Source organism: Colias croceus, chromosome 1 (assembly GCF_905220415.1).
Source record: "Colias croceus chromosome 1, ilColCroc2.1".
NCBI lineage: Eukaryota > Metazoa > Arthropoda > Insecta > Lepidoptera > Pieridae > Colias > Colias croceus.
The window spans coordinates 1,484,648-1,497,500 of NC_059537.1; the positions used below are offsets into that span (position 1 = coordinate 1,484,648).

General features: G+C 38.8%; 2 pseudogenes; one reads left to right on the forward strand and one right to left on the reverse strand.

The window, feature by feature from the left end:
- Positions 1-7,633: 7,633 nt before the first annotated feature.
- Positions 7,634-9,539, forward strand: LOC123697825 (annotated as a pseudogene).
- Positions 9,540-11,233: 1,694 nt separating this feature from the next.
- LOC123695423 lies at positions 11,234-12,799 on the reverse strand (annotated as a pseudogene).
- Positions 12,800-12,853: the final 54 nt, after the last annotated feature.

A 12,853-nucleotide genomic window follows, 5' to 3' on the forward strand; every position in this document is an offset into this window, starting at 1 on the left:
CAAAGATCCGGGTACCGTCCTTCTGGTGGTACCCGAGTATTATGGAAATGAGAAACATAATAATAATAATAAAAAGATTTATTGCAACCAAACAGAACATACATAATAATACAAAATATAAAAAAAGGAAAACAAACATAAAATAACACAAAATAATAAAGAATTTACAAATTAAAACACTAACAGTTATAAGTACACAAATGTATTAGGTATGTGTGTTGCGCACTGGCTGCAATTAGGCCCTGGCTCAGCATAATGTTGTGGGAGAAAGCTCCACAACGCTGATAATTCTGCCAGATACCCAGATGAATAGTTTGCGCCTCCAATCAAGTATGTATATATAGGTATAATAAAAATAGAATAATTAATTATGAATTAAACAAATAATAAATGTGTAATAATAATAATATTATATAAGCAGTAGAATAGATATATTTGTATAAATTTATATAGATATATTTGGTCAATTAAAATCAGTATTTATATGTAGGTATATATGTATAATGTGTTAATTTATAAATTTGGATACGTATAGTCAAAGGAAATAAAATTAAGATGCTTGTAAATTGAGCAGTAGTGATTTGTAAGTGCGACGAAAGTTGGATTTGCACTTGAGTTTTTTTATTGGAGGTGGTATGTTATTCCAACATTTCGTCGCATTATATCTAAATGACCCACGAAAGGCGGTAGTTTTATGTTGGGGAATGGATAACTCTTGGGTCCCACTTCTTATTTCACCCCTTTTAGTATCCTTACGCCACAATAGTTTTGTGTACAGATATTCAGGCTGCTTTGTATGGATCGTATCAAATAAAAGGCAAGCCAATAGTAAATCTTGCCGACCTTTCATTTTTAAAAACTTTATGCTATTAAGAAAAGGGGTGACATGAGACCTGGGTGGGATAGTCACGCAAAATCTGGCACAGGAGTTTTGGACTCTCTGAATAAGACGCTGTACTTTTGCCGTTAGACAAGGTCCATAAACAGGGAGAGCGTAATTTAATTTAGAAAGTACGATGCTTTCGCACAATCTTATTCGTAGATCGACACTCAGAAAAGGCCGAATATTGTAAAGAACTTTGAGTCTATAAAAGCAATTACTAACTAAATTAGTGACATAATCTTCGAACCTTAACTGGCCGTCGAAATCGATGCCCAGGTTACGAGCAATTGTAACCCTCTCTATAGGAATGGAGTTTACAAAAACAGTGGGATCTGCTTTAACCAAGTCAGAGACTTGCTTCTTAGAGCCAACAACAAGATATTTAGACTTGGATGGATTAAGAACCAATGAGTTTTTATGAGACCAGTCAGATATGCGTTCCAAATCCTCATTCATTTTCCCGGTGCATTCTTCTATTCGATCTCTATCAACAGGCATGTAAAGTTGCAAATCATCGGCATATAAATGATATTGGGAGTTATGTATACAAGAGGTGATATCTGCCGTGTATATTATAAATAGAAGAGGACCGAGAATGGAGCCCTGGGGAACTCCTCTGTTGACAGGCACAAGCGAAGAAAGGTCTCTGTTTCCGTCACCTTTAACCAGCATTACTCTTTGGTGACGTTGGCGAAGATAGCTATCAAACCAAGATGAAGAAATAGGATTGAAACCATAGAAATTAAGCTTTGAGAGAAGAAAAGAAATGTTTATACAGTCAAAGGCCCTAGAAAAATCAAGCAGAGTTAGAAGTGATGGCTGGCCATTGTCACGTGCAGAGAGCAAGTTATCCACAACATCAATCAAAGCAGTGCAGGTGCTACGAAGTTTTCTAAAACCTGACTGGTACTCCGGCAAGATATTATTTAATTCACAGTACTTAGTGACTTGGTTGTAGACAACTCGCTCTAAGATCTTGGAGAGGTAGGGGAGAATACTGATCGGCCTAAGGTCTTTGAGGGCAGTAGGATTGCTGTTTTTTGGTATGGGCCGCACCAGGGCTGTCTTCCACTGCGATGGGAAAAGTGAAGAAGAGAGAGATTTATTAATAATTGCAGTAAAAGCGTGAAGAGAATGTGGAAGTGTTAAAAGAAACATGTCCCTGGTGATTCCATCGACTCCTTCTGCATTGCTTTTGATGTCAAGAATAAGTTTTCCGACATAGCTTTCACTAACGGGCTCGAATGTAAAAGTACTGTCACAATAACGATTTTTGTCAAAATAGGCGAGGTCGACAGGGTCAGCAGTACTTTGACCGGGAACATCAAGGAAATGTTTATTAATTGCGTCGGCGTCACACAAATGTTGCGGGATCTCACCAGTGCGTTTAAAATCAGGGATAATATTTCTTTTCAAATTTTTCCACAGAAGTTTTGCGTTATTTTTATGTTGGTTTATGTTGTGATCAAAGAAGGCTTTCTTTTCATAGAACAAGCTAGTGTTCACTAAACTTTTCAAATGTTTATAGTCCTGAAGATGAGCGTCAAGGTTAGTTTTTCGAAATTGATAATGTTGCTCATCTCTCAGCTTCATCATGTACCTTACGTTACTGGTTATCCATGGATACGACACTTTCTTTATTAAAGACTTCTTAATAGGGGCAAATGAGTCAAATAAGTTTATAATCAAGTGATTGAATGCATCTACCATCTGATTCACATCGGAAAAACACGCAATTGTGTCCCAGGGTAGAACAGAAACAGCTTTATTCAATTTATTAAGATCTATGTCTTTTAATGGTCTAAATATTATGTGTTTGGGGGACAAGGTGTTTTTTCTTAATTTAAATTCTGTTGTGATAATTGCGTGAGCACCAAGGTCTGGGATATGTTCAACTTTTATTTTAGCTACAGGAGCATTCGTACAAATAACATCAATGAGTGACTGACTATGATCAGTAAAGTGTGTAGGCTCATTGACATGATTTACTAATTGCAGAGATTGTAAGAATGCATTCAAGCGGGCGGTATTTGGGTCTCGTTTGTTAATGAGATTTATATTAAAATCACCGGTGAGCACCAGATAGTCGTAGTCACTGAATGCAGAAATAGTGTCTGTTAAAGTGTCTAAAAAGACATCGACGTTAAGCCACGGCGGTCGGTATGCTGTGCCGACAAGGACGCGACGAGAGTTTATCTTCATCCTCAGCCACATCTGTTCGACAGATGCAGGAGAAGAAGAAATGGTACAGACTCGCGCTGTCATACCACGCCTTACGTAGAACCCCACACCTCCACCCCTACTGGGTGGGCGGGGTCGGTGACGGAAATTAAAGCCGGGCAATGAAGGGGCATGTGCTTCCTGCCCATCCCGAAGCCAGGTCTCATTGATCGCAAAGATGTCAGGTTGTGAGCGATCGAATGCAACACGGAACTCATCCTGTCGTGTACCCAGAGAACCCGCATTAAAAAATCCAATAATTAAACTAGTACGCTTGGCCATAATATTAAAAATAATAAATAGTAAATACTTAATGCAATAATTTTAAAATTATACGTATCCCGGGTGCGATTATTTAATTGATAAGAATAAATGTATGGTGCACTATAATAAAAATTTAGGCTAATAAATAATGTTTTATTAAAATACTTACTTCTAGATTCAACTGCAATAACAAAAATAATATTAAAGATAATGCCAGCATATATTATAATCTCATATGGTAGGTATGTTGTAATATATAAATAATAAAGTGATATTATATGATTGTGTAAGATATACAATATGGGATAAAATTTATTCAATAGCATGGCTATTCCCAAAATACTTAAAAGTTCATAATTTGATATGATTTTATATATTTTTATATGTTCATTGTCTAAAATGGTACCTGGAGAATTATCAGCTGTATTGTGGAGTAGGAAGTAAATTAACCGAATAATAGATTTAACATATATTGCCATAAATGACCATGATACTAAGCTTCGCACAACCACAACGCAATCACAGTTATCTACCTTTTGTTTAATTAAAATAATGACAAAAAGTAATATTAAATTAAGAATTAAAACTATTTTCACAATACTATAATATAAGTTCATAAAGTTTAAACGTAACACATTAGTTTGAAAAAAGTTGAGTACAAAGAAAGGGTTTGACCAAAATATAAAGTACAGAGTTTTTAGTATTGAAATTGAATTTATGATAAAAAATGAATAGTTCAATAACATAGTAATATAATATACAAATACACGGCGCAATCCACGACAAATACATACAAAATATACAAATATATAGAACTCAAGTTTATAAAATAATACAATATAATATCTAATTTTTGTTATCAACATTGTACGGCACATTTTTGTTTCTGAATACACGGGTAATGTCGTGTTCATTACGAAATAAACAAATTTTTGTGGTTTCACTTTGCCTTGCATATATACGTCCCTCCTTCGTCCAGGCAAATCTCCAATTTTGTGCCTTACACGTTTCACGTAGTTTACCGAAAAGTAGGCGATTAGATTTAGTTAATCTTTCATTAATATAAATTGATTTTTGATGGTGAGGTGGGAGTCCAAGATCAGCTGTTGTTAAGTTGCGTTTAATGCGAGCATGCTTTATAAAATCATTCTTTATTGATCGGCGCGTGAGTTTTACAGCGATAAGCCGGGGACGAGGGGAGCGGGAATCAGGGTGCAAGTCATTCGTAGAAATCGTTGAATCATTAGTACGATGTTTAGCCCCTATGCGATAAGCACATACGATGTCGCGTTCCTCGATTTCGATGCCGAGTTTTAGTGCAGTGGTGATAACAAGGTGCGTCAGGGACTCGTTGTTAGTTTCGGGAATGCCAGATATTTCTATATCATTGAGTAAATCAAGCTGATAACGTTCGTTTAACTCGGATTGTAATGCATTAACGGTATCACTAAGATTAGTTGTGTCACGGGAAGAAAGTTGATCGCGTATGGTGCTTAATTCGGCCCTCAGTGAAACGTTATCGTTTTCCAGTGCCAGGATTTTCTCCTTGTGAGTATGCAGCTCGTTTTGATAATCAGCCAGTTGATCACGCAAGACATTAATAGTGTTCGAGAATTCTTTTTTTATCTCAGTGAGGGCGGCACTTATATTACTTTCAAGTAGGGATTTCAACTGATCGTAGGTAACTGGAGAAGGTGGGATGATAGGGGAACTATTTGATGATGAGCTGGTTTCATGAGAAGTGTTATCAAATTGGGTTTTAGCGGGTGTTTCGTCACCTTTACGTCGAGATGTTACGTTCTTACAGAGAGGACAAAGCCACGATCGTTTTAATTCTTTAAGATTTTTCTTGAAGTATTCGACGGAAATATTGATACACTTGTAGTGATAAGACCCCGCACAGGTAGTACAGTCCAGTTTTTCATCATGCCGTAGGAGTTTCTTACACGCAGCGCAATTCATGGTAGAAAAATACGTAGATAGTAATGTTAAGAAACAATTTTTACTTGCAAACCTGCTTCACATAAATATGTCCCACTAAATTCACCAATTACACAGTGATATGTAACTTATATACTTTAAATACAATTAATTATTCACAGAACTTTTAAAAACAGCTGTTAACTTTCGAGGCGCAAACTACCCTCTTTCCAAAACGTTATGTTGAGACCTTACCTCCGGATTTGATGGAGTGTCCTGAAGGTGTACTTCGAAGACTGCTACTGGAACTAATAGACGAGTAGAGACTAGGTGTGCCGAGTTTGGGCTCGTTTTGTTAGTTATGTTGAGACCTTACCACCGGACTTAATGGAGTGACCTGCAGGTGTACTTCGAAGACTGCTACTGGAACTATTAGACGAGTAGAGCTAGGTGTGCCGAGTTTGGGTTCATTTTGTTAGTTATGTTGAGACCTTACCACCGGACTTGATGGAGTGACCTGCAGGTGTACTTCGAAGACTTCTACTGGAACTAGTAGACGGTTAGAGCTAGGTGTGCCGAGTTTGGGCTCATTTTGTTAGTTATATTGAGACCTTACCTCCGGACTTGATGGAGTGTCCTGAAGGTGTACTTCGAAGACTGCTACTGGAACTAATAGACGAGTAGAGCTAGGTGTGCCGAGTTTGGGCTCATTTTGTTAGTTATGTTGAGACCTTACCTCCGGACTTGATGGAGTGACCTGCAGGTGTACTTCGAAGACTGCTACTGGAACTAATAAACGATTAGAGCTAGGTGTATCGAGTTTGGGCTCATTTTGTTAGTTATGTTGAGACCTTACCTCCGGACTTGATGGAGTGTCCTGAAGGTGTACTTCGAAGACTGCTACTGGAACTAATAGACGAGTAGAGCTAGGTGTGCCGAGTTTGGGCTCGTTTTGTTAGTTATGATGAGACCTTACCTCCGGACTTGATGGAGTGACCTGAAGGTGTACTTCGAAGACTGCTACTGGAACTAATAGACGAGTAGAGCTAGGTGAGGCGAGTTTGGGCTTGTTTTGTCTTCGAAGTACACCTTCAGGACACTTCATCAAGTCCGGAGGTAAGGTCGCCCTCTTTTGTCGTTGTTGTTGTTGTTGTTTGTTGTTGTTGTTGTTTATAATTTATTTAATATGGACCACGAAATTTATAATCATGAATTATTTTTGACGACTGCACGCCGTAACTGCACGCGTGCAAAGTTTTTTGACTTGACCTTGAAAACACGAGGCGTTAGTCGCGCGCGGCGTATGTTTGTATGTATGTATGTATTATGTATGTATGTATGTACATATGCCCTGCGTGATACGTGAATAGTATCTGAAAAAATTAAACAAGCAGAAACATCGTAGCCGGGATGCGAGACAATCGGTGCGCGAGGCTAGCGAAGACGGGGGGGCGTTGCGCGTGTGCAGCGAGACATTTGTACGTACGTATGTGTATGTACGTATGTGTATGTATCATTATTTCGTCGCTGTTGTACCGCGTCGCCCGTGTGCTCTGCGCTCTCCTCGTTGCCGCCGTTCGCGTGTCGGTGTGGGGTTGGTGTTTGGTGGTGAGTCTGACAGAGTTGTAGAGTAGTGTGTTAGTTCTATGAAATAATAAAAGACCCCCGAAGATGATGATATTGTAAAAGCGTTTGTGCATACGGCGCGATACAGTTTTTAATCTTTAGTGGTGGTAGTAGTAGTAGTAGTAGTTAGTAGTAGTAGTAGAAGAAGTAGAAATTAGTAACTGTAGTAACATTGCGTCTGCCGACGGTTTGATAGATTGTCAGTTTCGTAGATTGTATTTTATATGTGTAGTGTAATAAATAATATTACGCATCTTGATACACTCTCGGAGCGCAGACCGTGAAAAATATACGACTACTATTGAACGGCAGTATAAAATTTTTTATTGCTCACATCGCACACGTTTGTGATGTACCAATGGGCTTTTATCAGATGTTTATATGTGGTCGCAATTTTCGATCCTTCCACTCTCCGTGCGTAGATTGATCGTTTGCGTCATAAAAGTTGATCGATATTAAAATTTTTCCTTCGCTTGATGCGAATGGGAATTGTTAAGGGGTGTCTCGTTAAGATGATACTTTCAACGATTTAACTGACTGTGTTCAGATTTATCCACGTGTGCGCGCGCGCGTGTGTGAATAGTGTGCGTGTGACGGTCGCCGCCGTTGCATATCATGTTATTTAAACACGCCGCGCGCATATGTATGTATATAGAGAAGCGAACGTCGCGGCGGCATCGTCGTGTCACGTTTGAGGCTCTAGCGGAAGCTTTAGTTAGCTCCCTGGTTGATCCTGCCAGTAGTTATATGCTTGTCTCAAAGATTAAGCCATGCATGTCTCAGTGCAAGCCGTATTAAGGCGATACCGCGAATGGCTCAATATATCAGTTTTGGTTCCTTAGATCTTACTCAGTTACTTGGATAACTGTGGTAATTCTAGAGCTAATACATGCAATCAGAACTCTGACCAGTGATGGAATGAGTGCTTTTATTAGATCAAAACCAATCGACGGAGGGCCTGGCGTCTGAAGTCGTTAATTTTGATGAATCTGGATAACTTTTGCCGATCGCATGGTCCAGTACCGGCGACGCATCTTTCAAATGTCTGCCTTATCAACTTTCGATGGTAGTTTCTGCGACTACCATGGTTGTCACGGGTAACGGGGAATCAGGGTTCGATTCCGGAGAGGGAGCCTGAGAAACGGCTACCACATCCAAGGAAGGCAGCAGGCGCGCAAATTACCCACTCCCGGCACGGGGAGGTAGTGACGAAAAATAACGATACGGGACTCTTACGAGGCCTCGTAATCGGAATGAGTACACTTTAAATATTTTAACGAGGAACAATTGGAGGGCAAGTCTGGTGCCAGCAGCCGCGGTAATTCCAGCTCCAATAGCGTATACTAAAATTGTTGCGGTTAAAAAGCTCGTAGTTGCATTTGTGCGCCGCGCTGTCGGTGCACCGCATCCGCGGTGATACTGACACGTTTGCGGAGCATATCGTCGGTGAGCCGGTCGTTAAAAGCCGGTTCAATATCAAAATCCTATCGCGGTGCTCTTCAGTGAGTGTCGAGGTGGGCCGACAATTTTACTTTGAACAAATTAGAGTGCTCAAAGCGGGCTCAAAATGCCGCTTGAATATTTCGTGCATGGAATAATAGAATATGATCTCGGTTCTATTTTGTTGGTTTTCAGAACTCCGAGGTAATGATTAATAGGGATAACTGGGGGCATTCGTATTGCGACGTTAGAGGTGAAATTCTTGGATCGTCGCAAGACGAACATCAGCGAAAGCATTTGCCAAAGGTGTTTTCATCAATCAAGAACGAAAGTTAGAGGTTCGAAGGCGATTAGATACCGCCCTAGTTCTAACCGTAAATATGTCATCTAGCGATCCGCCGACGTTACTACAATGGCTCGGCGGGCAGCTTCCGGGAAACCAAAGATTTTGGACTCCGGGGGGAGTATGGTTGCAAAGCTGAAACTTAAAGGAATTGACGGAAGGGCACCACCAGGAGTGGAGCCTGCGGCTTAATTTGACTCAACACGGGAAATCTCACCAGGCCCGGACACCGGAAGGATTGACAGATTAATAGCTCTTTCTTGATTCGGTGGGTGGTGGTGCATGGCCGTTCTTAGTTGGTGGAGCGATTTGTCTGGTTAATTCCGGTAACGAACGAGACTCTAGCCTGCTAAATAGGCGTCGTCATTTAGGTGTGCGCGGCTCTCGGGTCGCGCAACTCACTGGCGGCGTATTAAAATTCTTCTTAGAGGGACCGGCGGCTTTGAGCCGCACGAGATTGAGCAATAACAGGTCTGTGATGCCCTTAGATGTCCTGGGCCGCACGCGCGCTACACTGAAGGAATCAACATGTTCTCCCTGGCCTAGAGGCCCGGGCAACCCGTTGAAACTCCTTCGTGCTGGGGATTGGGGTTTGCAATTATCCCCCATAAACGAGGAATTCCTAGTAAGCGCGAGTCATAAGCTCGCGTTGATTACGTCCCTGCCCTTTGTACACACCGCCCGTCGCTACTACCGATTGAATGATTTAGTGAGGTCTTCGGACCGACACGCGGTGGCTTCACGGCCGTCGGCGTTGCTGGGAAGTTGACCAAACTTGATCATTTACGGCCGAGCCCAATATTCTATCTGATATCTTAAGATTGACCCGATCTTAGATTAATTTCTATCTGTGGATCGATCTTCGATCTTCGTCCCCATAACGAAACCTTTGATCTCTATCTTTAGTTACACCACGGATAGCAGTTAATCTACTCCCTCACATACGTTCCATTCCATTCATACTTACAAAAACAGTATTCGTTTAATTTAAAAGCGTTAAGTGTTATTAAAAACGTCTATTAAAATTTCAAAGGTACGAGTACATTAAAAAATATAGATAACATAATTATTTTGATATAAATACATGTGAACGTCTGCAAAGAGAAATAACAAAACAAATTTTCTACGAATTGAAACGTTATTTTTAAAGGAACGAAACGCACTTCTGTAATCTGTCAAATGTCAACATGTCAACCTCTTGTAAATAAATCACAATTATTATTCACAACCTTTGCATTGCGAACTTTTGGTTTGAGTTTGAGTATTCTCAGTATTTTTAGTAGGTACTTATTACTCGTTGTTATTTATTAGTTGTTAAACTACGGACAGAGGGACATATTGGGTACTTTGTTTCTTCATAAAGAAACACAAATATGGATACTGAACATGTAAGTACTACACTGCAAATTAGAAGCAAAAAATAACACGGTTTCGCAAATATTCAATATTTAACTGTTTATTTTTTTTTAATCCTTATTCCAGAATAAAGCCAAAGCACTCAGTAAGGATGAAACAAAGGCGTTGCTTTCCTTGATCGAAGGAAGTGCCATAATAACAAATAAAGCGACTAACGCCACCAACAATAAGTTGAAAATGGAAGAATGGGTTAGAATAACGACATCATTCAACGCCAGTTTTGGGACTTGTCGCCGTACACCGCAACAACTCCGGTTAAAGTGGGAGAATTTGAAAAAAAACTCACGCAAACGCAATACTCAGATACGGATGAATCGCATAAAGGTAACATAAATTGAGCTATAAAGTTGTTCTGTATAGTAATTATTAAATAAATTCTAAAAGTAATTTTCATTTTTGTTACTAGACTGGAGGTGGAGCGCCACCTTACATACCACCAGATGAAATACTGGACAGAGTCGCCTCACTGTTAGGCAGTACAGTGGATGGCTTTACAGTGGAGTTTGGTGGCGACTCAGAACAAGTGGTAGATTATGGTGATGGTGACTGCAGTGATGGTGCAATTATTAATGAAGTGGAAAAAGAATTACCACTAGACAATGGTGATGGGCAGGAGGTGCCATTTCTAGTCGTAAACACTCCAACAGCTGCATTACCTAAGAGGCTTTTTTTGGGTACTCCCCGAGCCAGTGGTAATTTTAATTATATTATATACTTTTTGCTAGTAGTACAAATACTGTCCTAGATCTCTGTATCAGGTACTTGGATGCACATAGTATGTAACTCCGTTTTGTTTGTATTTTTGTTAACATATTGTTACTAAATTCTATGTATGCTTTGGTATTATTACTGTAAGTACAAAGAATGATTCTGTTTCAATAAATAAATACTTCTTTATTATTGATAGACTTCATTTTAATTAAATAAATATTACAGGTTTTAAGAAAAGGCCAAAACCTGATGAGGGGCGCATAAGGAGAAACCTCGCAATAGCGGAGTATTATGAAAAAAAGAAAATGGTTCTCGATTATACATATGAGAAAATCAAATTAGAAAATGAAAAACTAAAATTAGAAATAAGCAAATTAAAAGAAAATAAGGAATAAAAAATAAAGTTTTTACTGATTATAAAGGTTTTATTGGTTAAAAATAATGTCTGATGAGTTCTATTCTATTCTCAACATCATTTAACTCCATGTTAGGGAGCTGATCTGGATCTTCAGCAGCAACACACGGCACATTGACTTCAGGAGGCACTTCTTCAATATTATAAGTTCTACAAATGTTATGTAAAACTGCTGTAGCGATTATAACTTTTTGTATGTTAGGCAATGATAGTCGCATTGTCAAAGAAATTACTGGGAATCGGCGTTTCCATATTCCAAAGGTTCTGCAAATGCATAAATATAAAAAAAATATTTAAAAACATGGCAGAAAGATCAAGGAAAATAATTGTAGATTTATGGTACCTTTCGATGGTATTCCTGGTTTTTATATGTGCCTCATTGTACCTGATTTCTTGGGGAGTTGCAGTATTTAGCAATGGTGTTAAAAGATAAGGCCTATTTGGATAGGCACTGTCTCCAAGTAACCATTGATTACCCAAAGCACCAGTCTCACATGAAGCTGTAATAGAAATAACAAAATAAGTTATAAATTCTAATTTATTAAACTAAAATTAAAGTATGCAGATGTAGTACCTTACCTCTTAATGTTGAATTGTTAAAAATAGTGGCATCATGTGTTGATCCAGGCCACCGGGCAACAACATTCATTAGTTTGAGATCGCCATCACAAACAGCTTGAACATTAATTGAGAAGATCCCCTTTCGGTTACGAAACTCTTCACCTATTTCTGAACCTAAAATAAATCAAGTATTCATGTATTGGATAATATTCTCTTATTTAATCTAAAATCAAGTAACTACATGTTCATTTTAATGCCTATTAATAATAAAACATACATACATGGAGATTGGATATGGACATGAGTACCATCAATGGCACCACTTACTCGAGGAAACTGGGCTATATTAAAGAATTTTTCTGCACTCCTTACATGTAAATAAATATATTTATCATACAATCTAGCTATTGCTGCAGATATGTCGGCTACTATTCGACTTGCAGATGATTTTGAAACCCCAACAAAATCAGCAACTGATATTAGCATGGTGCCCAATGCATAAAACCGCAATGCTAGCAGCAGTTGGTGCAAAGGAGATACACCATTGTTTCTGAAAATATATAAGTACATAAGTGATAGTAGTCACAGTATAAAATTATAAAAACAATATTAATAAGTTTCAGTAATGTACTAACCGTTTTGAGGTAACTCTGATGAATGGCATTATTTCAGTCAGGAGAAATTCAACTGCAACTTTGTTTAACCTAAACATAAACGTAAACTCGGCGTCGTTGAGAGTAACCAAAACATTTAACTCGTTGATATTGCCTGCGGCGTGGATGGTCACCAGGTTCTAGTTCGTTAACAGTATCATCCCAATCCGATAATTGAGTAAGCATTTCAAGATCACTGTCATCGGTATCACTTGAAAACATTTTAAGCTATAGATCAAACACAAAATCCAACGAATTCGGACGATTACAAACCAAGATTGATTTTGATCTAAAAATTAACTGTCAAAAATGAAAGATAGTTTATTGAAACAGCTAAAATGTCACTTTCATAGAGAGGCCTATCTGAAAACGTCAATCCGTCCTCTCAAGGATGGATTGAT